At 39.9% G+C, this 7125-nt stretch overlaps 1 protein-coding gene across 16 annotated transcripts in view; it reads left to right on the top strand.

The window, feature by feature from the left end:
• Positions 1–1395: 1395 nt before the first annotated feature.
• The window catches only part of ppip5k1a (diphosphoinositol pentakisphosphate kinase 1a), a 114172-nt gene continuing 108442 nt past the window's right edge, over positions 1396–7125 (top strand). For 15 of the 16 annotated variants that reach the window (XM_061887333.1, XM_061887331.1, XM_061887322.1 and 12 more), the window contains exon 1: positions 1396–1524. The gene's annotated coding sequence lies outside the window, so the exon portion shown is untranslated. The remainder of the gene's footprint in view (positions 1525–7125) is intronic. The other variant, XM_061887330.1, reaches the window with a different exon arrangement.

Here is a 7125-nt window from a genome sequence, read left to right as displayed (position 1 = left end):
CTTTTAGTGCTGGCAGCTGTAGGCGTTGATACCACACATTTAAAATTTTTATGTGAAGGTCTTATATATATAGTATTTATAGTAAAAATAAATATAAAATAGTAAATATAGTCCAGTTCACTCCTTTGTTTTATCCATCCATCTGTTTTCTACCGCTTGTCTCTTTTAGGGGTCACGGGGGGTGCTGGAGCCTATCTCAGCTGCATTTGGGCGGAAGGCGCTGTACACCCTGGACAAGTCTCCAGCTCATCACAGGGCCAACGCAGATAAACAGACAACATTCACACTCACATTTACACACTAGGGAATCGCTGTAAAACTCTAGCCCGAGGGCCAAATTTGGCGCGCCGTGTAATTTCCTTTGGCCTTTGAGGCAATATCAAATTAACATTACAGCTGGCCCGCCGGTATTATAAGGCGGCGGTGCATTGACTCATACTTGCCAACTGGGGTGTGGGAAAAAATGGAATACGTTGTGCGATTCAGAATCGATTCTCATTTTTTTTAAATCGATTTTTATTTTTGATTTATTTATTTATTTATTTATTTGGTATTATTTTTATTTATTTTTTTTATTTTATTTTTTATTATCAATCCAACAAACCACTACACAGCAATACCATGACAATGTAATCCGATTCCAAAACCAAACCTGACCCAGCAACACTCAGAACTGCAATAAACAGAGCAATTGAGAGGAGACACAAACACGACACCGAACAAACCAAAAGTTATACAATTTAATAAATCAGAAACTGACGACATAGTGCTGTATTTCTTCTTTATCTCTTTTTCAACCAAAAATGCTTTGCTCTGATGCAGGGGGTCGGGAACCTTTTTGGCTGAGAGAGCCATACAAGCCAAATATTTTTTTTAAGTATTTCCATGAGAGCCATATAATTTTTTTTTTAACACTGAATACAACTATAAGTGTGCATTTTTAAGTAAGACCAACATTTTTAGAGTGTAGTGAGTCTCTTATTCTTTTTAATAACATTGTTATTCTGAGGCTAACCAACAAGCAAGGTCAGCTAAGATTTATCTGAGAGCCAGGGGCAGTCATCAAAAGAGCCACATCTGGCTCTATAGCCATAGGTTCCCTACCCCTGGATTAGGGGGTACTTGAATTAAAAAAAATGTTCACAGGGCGTACATCACTGAAAGGTTGAGAACCACTGCAATAGTTTTTCAAGCAAAACAAGCACCCCCGCGACCCCGAAAGGAATAAGCGGTAGGATGGATGGATGGATGGAACATTTCACAGAAGCTATGACCCGTAAACCCGCTAGAGGCCGGCAACGTTCTTTGCCTCATTTCTCGTGACGCGCTTCGACAATAGTCGTTTCTTATTGGCTGTTGTGTTTGTTGTGACACGCCTACTCTAACGTTTTCTTCTATTGCTATTGGTCATTTCAAACGTCGATCTTAGGCTCGTCAGCACAGCTTTTTAAGATAGGTTTCACGAGCAAAATACCAAGACAGGAAGCGAGTTGACGGCAGGGATGCGGTCCTTCCAGCCGGATTGTAAGTTTTTTCCCCCCAAGTTTTTTATTCAAATATAAGTTACTGACAATATTTGTTGTCACTGTTGAGCTGTATACATATTAGCTAGGTGATTGTGTTGTATCTTCTTCCGATGCGGATTTGAAAAATGTGTTTACATTGCTCAGCTTGTTGTTGGATGCTAATGTAGGCTATCATTAGCTTTGCTCTTCAATGCGAGACACCGATTTAAGGTTGTATAAATAATTTTAAGTTTAGTCGCCACAATATGACGAATGTTCCCTTCAAACGAGTTGCTACCTTGTCTCAATTGTAATTGGAATTGTAACCCAAAACGACACAACGATGGCGTTTTCGGAAGGTCATCATATGTCAGGGGTCTGCAACATAGGACCAAAAATACAAAAAAAGTAATCGGTCTAGACCCGCAATTTTTTAAAGACTTATATAAGTGCTCTAATGATGTAGGGCTGTGGCATTTTTTTAATATCTCGAAATTTGTAGGCTATATCGCGATACACGATGTATATCTCGATATTTTGCCTCAGCCCTGAATTAACACTTGATGCATATAATCACAGCAGTATGATGATTCTATATGTCTACAGTAAAACATTCTTCTTCATACTGCATTAAAGGCCTACTGAAATGAGATTTTCTTATTTAAACGGGGATAGCAGGTCCATTCTATGTGTCATACTTGATAATTTCACGATATTGCCATATTTTTGCTGAAAGGATTTAGTAGAGCATCCACGATAAAGTTCGCAACTTTCGGTGCTAAGAGAAAAGCCCTGCCTCTACCGGAAGTCGCAGGCGATGACGTCACCTGTGTGATGGCTCCTCACATATTCACATTTGTTTTTAATGGGAGCCTCCAACAAAAAGTGCTATTCGGACCGAGAAAACGACAATTTCCCCATTAATTTGAGCGAGGATAAAAGATTTGTGTTTGAGGATATTGATAGCGACGGACTACAAAAAAAAAAGGAATAAAAAACGCGATTGCATTGGGACGGATTCCGATGTTTTTAGACACATTTACTAGGTTAATTCTGGGAAATCCCTTATGTTTCTATTGTATTGCTAGTGTTTTAGTGAGTTAAATAGTACCTGATAGTCGGAAGGGTGTCTCCACGGGTGTGTTGACGCGCGGTGTCTCAGGGGAGTCGATGGCAGCTATGGACGGCACAAGCTCAGCTTTTCTCCGGTAAGAACTTACTTTTTAACCACAATTTTCTCACCGAAACCTGCTTGTTGACATTTGGTAGGGATCCATGTTCTCTTGACCGCACTCTGATCCATAGGAAAGTTTCACCTCTAGGAATTTTAAACAAGGAATCACCGTGTGTTCGTGTGGCTAAAGGCTAAATCTTCCCAACTCCATCTTTCTACTGTGACTTCTCCAATATTAATTGAACAAATTGCAAAAGATTCAGCAACACAGATGTCCAAAAAACTGTATAATTTTGCTTTTAAAGTAGACGACTTTTAGCTGTGTGTGTGTGCAGCGCTCATACTTCCTAAAAACCCGTGACCTCTTGCGAACACGTCATCATTACACAACGTTTCGAAGACGAAACTCCCGGCAAATATAAAATTGTAATTTAGTAAACTAAAAAGGCCGTATTGGCAGGATTTGCAATGTTAATATTTCATCATTGATATATAAACTATCAGACTGCGTGGGGGGTAGAATTGGGTTTCAGTAGGCCTTTAATGCATATATTCACAGCAGTATGATGATTATATATGTCTACATTAAAACATTGTTCTTCATACTGCATTAATATATGCTACTTTTAAACTGTCATGCACAGAAGGAAATCACAACTACCGTATTTCCTTGAATTGCCGCAGGGTATATAGTAGATAGATAGATAGTACTTTATTTATTCCGTCAGGAGAGTTCCTTCAGGAAAATTAAAATGTTCAGCACAATTTCATTCAAGATCAGACATACGTTACAGGGAGACAGAACAGGATCGCTGACGGGAGAATGGGAGAAAAAAAATAGAAGATTAAAAAAAAAAAAAGCAACCAAGACAGCCGACTGCACTCTCAGCCAGTGTCCAGTCCGCATGGATGAGCGAGGATACGTCCAAGGGGACTGAGGGGCCAGTGTCCAGTCCGCATGGATGAGCAAGGATACGTCCAAGGTGACTGAAGTGTCCGACACCTGCTCACCCAGCCAAGACACCGCGAAGCCTCTCCGTCCCAGCGCTCAGTGCTAGCTCCGCAGCCCTGCCCCCTCATCCGCATCTCCTCCAGGCCCTCCAAACCGACTCCGGTGTGGCACACACCCAGCAGCTGGTCTCCATGCCCAAAAGGCTCCCGGGAGGCAGATCCAGAAGTCCACAAAAAAGCACCACAGAGGTCACAAAAGTGCCACCCCTTGTCACACAGTCCCAAAGGGTCCTGGACCAAAAGGCAAAACAATATAATAACACATGAAAACAAGAGGGAAACACAAAAGGATGACACAAGAGCACAGAACTCCTGCCAAAAGCAGCCACTACAGCAGTGCCATCTTGGGAAAAAAAAAAAAAAAAAGTATGCGCTTGCCTTGAATTACTGCCGGGTCAAGCTCGCTTCCCAAAATAATTAGCGCATGCTTATTATTACCGCCTGGTCAAACTCGTGACATCACGAGTGACACTTCCCCTGTCGTCATTTTCAAAATGGAGGATGCTGATTTCAATACCAGTAAGTTGTTGAGTAAACACTATACATTTTCTTCCAGCAGGAGACTTTTCAACTGATGCTATGTTTTATAGCAACGCTGTTTTTGCCTCACACTTGACAAATTACGGTTGTCTGTTTGACATATTCCCACTTGAAGCCAAACCACCGGTAGACGATGGCCATCTGCTGTTTTTCTTGGGAATTAATTCTTCCTGCATTTGTTACCAGATTCGCACCTTCTTTCTCTTTTATTACCACCGCGCGAGTCGTAATACGATGCGCTAGCATCACAACTAATGTTTCACATGCTGTTACTCTGCTCCGCGAGGGCGTATACGTATGTGTCTGTGACGTATGACATGACAGTATGTGACTTGTGTAAGTGTGCTTGCTGTCTGTGAGAAAGAGAGACAACAGAGTGGGAAGAGCCTGTAGTGTAATGACAGCAGCTAAAAGCAACTGTGTGAGAACGTATACTCGAATATCACGATATAGTCAATTTCTGTATTGCACAGAGACAAACAAACCCGCGATATATCGTGTATATCGATATATCGCCCAGCCCTATAATGATGGCAACACATGATGTACAGTAAGTGGCTAATTAGCTATATTAGACTACTATCAAATTGACTATGTGTCGTAGGCTGACACAAATTTTCGTTGACAGAAATGTTGAAATGTAATATTTATTCAATACATTTTTACAACATTGGAAAACATTACAAAAACTTCTCAGAAGGTGAGATAACTCCTGGAAACGACCGTCTTAGAATGGCCCAAGGAAAAGATGTGTGTCCAAAGTAAAGGGAATGTCAGGGTGTCTTATTGTAATGGATTTATTACAATCTTTGCAAGCTGGGTAATGTTTGCTGTGGTCTGGAACAACATGGTGCACAAACAATATCAGAAATGCAGCCAATCTTATGTCCAGATATAATGTGTCATGAAACATGGAAAAATAAACTAAATAAACACAACTAAAGGAAATCAAATGCGCTCAAACATAGCTACAAATGAGGCATAATGATGCAATATATACATAGAGCTAGCCTAAATAGCATGTTAGCTTGCAGTCATGCAGTGACCAAGTATGCCTGATTATCGCTCAACACAAAACGATAACATCAATAAAGCTCACCTTAGTGCATTCACGCACAGCATAAAACGTTAGGTAGAAAAAATTAGACAAAGAATGAGTGGCATAAAACACGTCTTTCTGTGGCAGCGTTGGAGAAAGTTGTACATGCAAACAAACTGTTGAGTCACAGTCCACACAACATTGAGTACAAGGGCCGCTGAAATTAGTAGAACAGAACGTCGCTCATGTCATGTTTGTCCTCCTCCAGAAACCACATTACAACAAAAAACATATTTTTCACCGCATTTTTTTTTCTATTTCCATACATTTTTTTAAAAGTTCCATGGAGCCACCAGGGCATTGCTAAAGAGCTGCATGTGGCTCCAGGGCCGCGGGTTGCTGACCCCCCGTATTATGTCTATCCATGTGACAACTTCGTCTAGATGGCGGGAAATCATATTGCATGCTGACATTTCTATTGCTTTAAAACAATGAGGATAACAGGGTAAAACTCTCATAATCCAAGGGAAGAGGAATGTAGGGGTAAAATTTCGCTTTCAGGGTCAACAAATAACTATACTAATGTGACCAACGTGAACAATACTACAGCAAACAGAATTGTACTGTCATTGCCTCCTTTCCATGTAAGTGACAATGCAGTACTTGCAAATGGCTTATCTTTGTATAAGGGACACCAGACTAACATCATGTGGCACCACACCTATGCGTGAACAATACTACAGCAAACAGAATTGTACTGTCATTGCCTCCTTTCCATGTAAGTGACAATGCAGTACTTGCAAATGGCTTATCTTTGTATAAGGGACACCAGACTAACATCATGTGGCACCACACCTATGCGTGAACAATACTACAGCAAACAGAATTGTGCTGTCATTGCCTCCTTTCCATGTAAGTGACAATGCAGTACTTGCAAATGGCTTATCTTTGTATAAGGGACACCAGACTAACATCATGTGGCACCACACCTATGCGAAACCTTAATAAGGTCATGTTCTCACTATACTGTGGAATTTAAAACTCGACTGACAAATAGTTAACAACTCTTGTGTTGTGCTTTTGGGTTTACAGTTTTACTGTTTAATACCGGCAATTGATTATGGTGCTATTGAGTTTAATATAATTGCTTTTAATTTGGAGGTCATGAGCAATGGCATATCTTTTGAATTGTGTTACAAACTTTGGGCTAAGGCTGGGCGATATGGCCTTTTATTAATATCTCAATGTTTTTAAGCCATATCACGATACACTATATATATCTCGATATTTTGCCTTAGCCTTGAATGAACACTTGATGCATATAATCACAGCAGTATGTTGATTATATGTGTCTTCATTCAAACGTTCTTGTTCATACTGCATTTACTCATTTTAAACTTTCATGCAGAGAGGGAAAGCATAATTAAGTCAATTGACCCAAACTGTATTTATTAATCTGTTATTAAGCGGTGGCAAAAACATTCATGTCATTCCAAAACAAAAAGTTCAAGATTGTCAGAGACATTTCAAAACAAGCTATTAGTGCACTTTTGTGCATGATGTCACTAAGATGACATATCAAAACACTAAATTAAAGTGCACTTTTTCTACAGAATGCAACCACAATAGTTTTAAACAAATAAAGTGCACTTTTGTGCATAATGTCACACAAGATATTTCAATAAGTATCAAGTAAAAATGAGCTGCATTATAGGAAATCAAATAGTGTATGATGTCCTTTCCTATGTGGTAGGTTACTATGGACATTATTAAATTCTGTTGTTGACTATTTTGTTCATACAATCTGGAAATGGTTGCTTCGGCATTTTGTGGGTAGGGCACCGAACGGAGATGTT

Source organism: Nerophis ophidion, linkage group LG25, assembly GCF_033978795.1.
Source record: "Nerophis ophidion isolate RoL-2023_Sa linkage group LG25, RoL_Noph_v1.0, whole genome shotgun sequence".
NCBI classification, from domain to species: Eukaryota; Metazoa; Chordata; class Actinopteri; order Syngnathiformes; family Syngnathidae; genus Nerophis; species Nerophis ophidion.
Note: the sequence above shows the minus strand (reverse complement) of the source record. Positions and strands in the feature narration are given on the sequence as shown.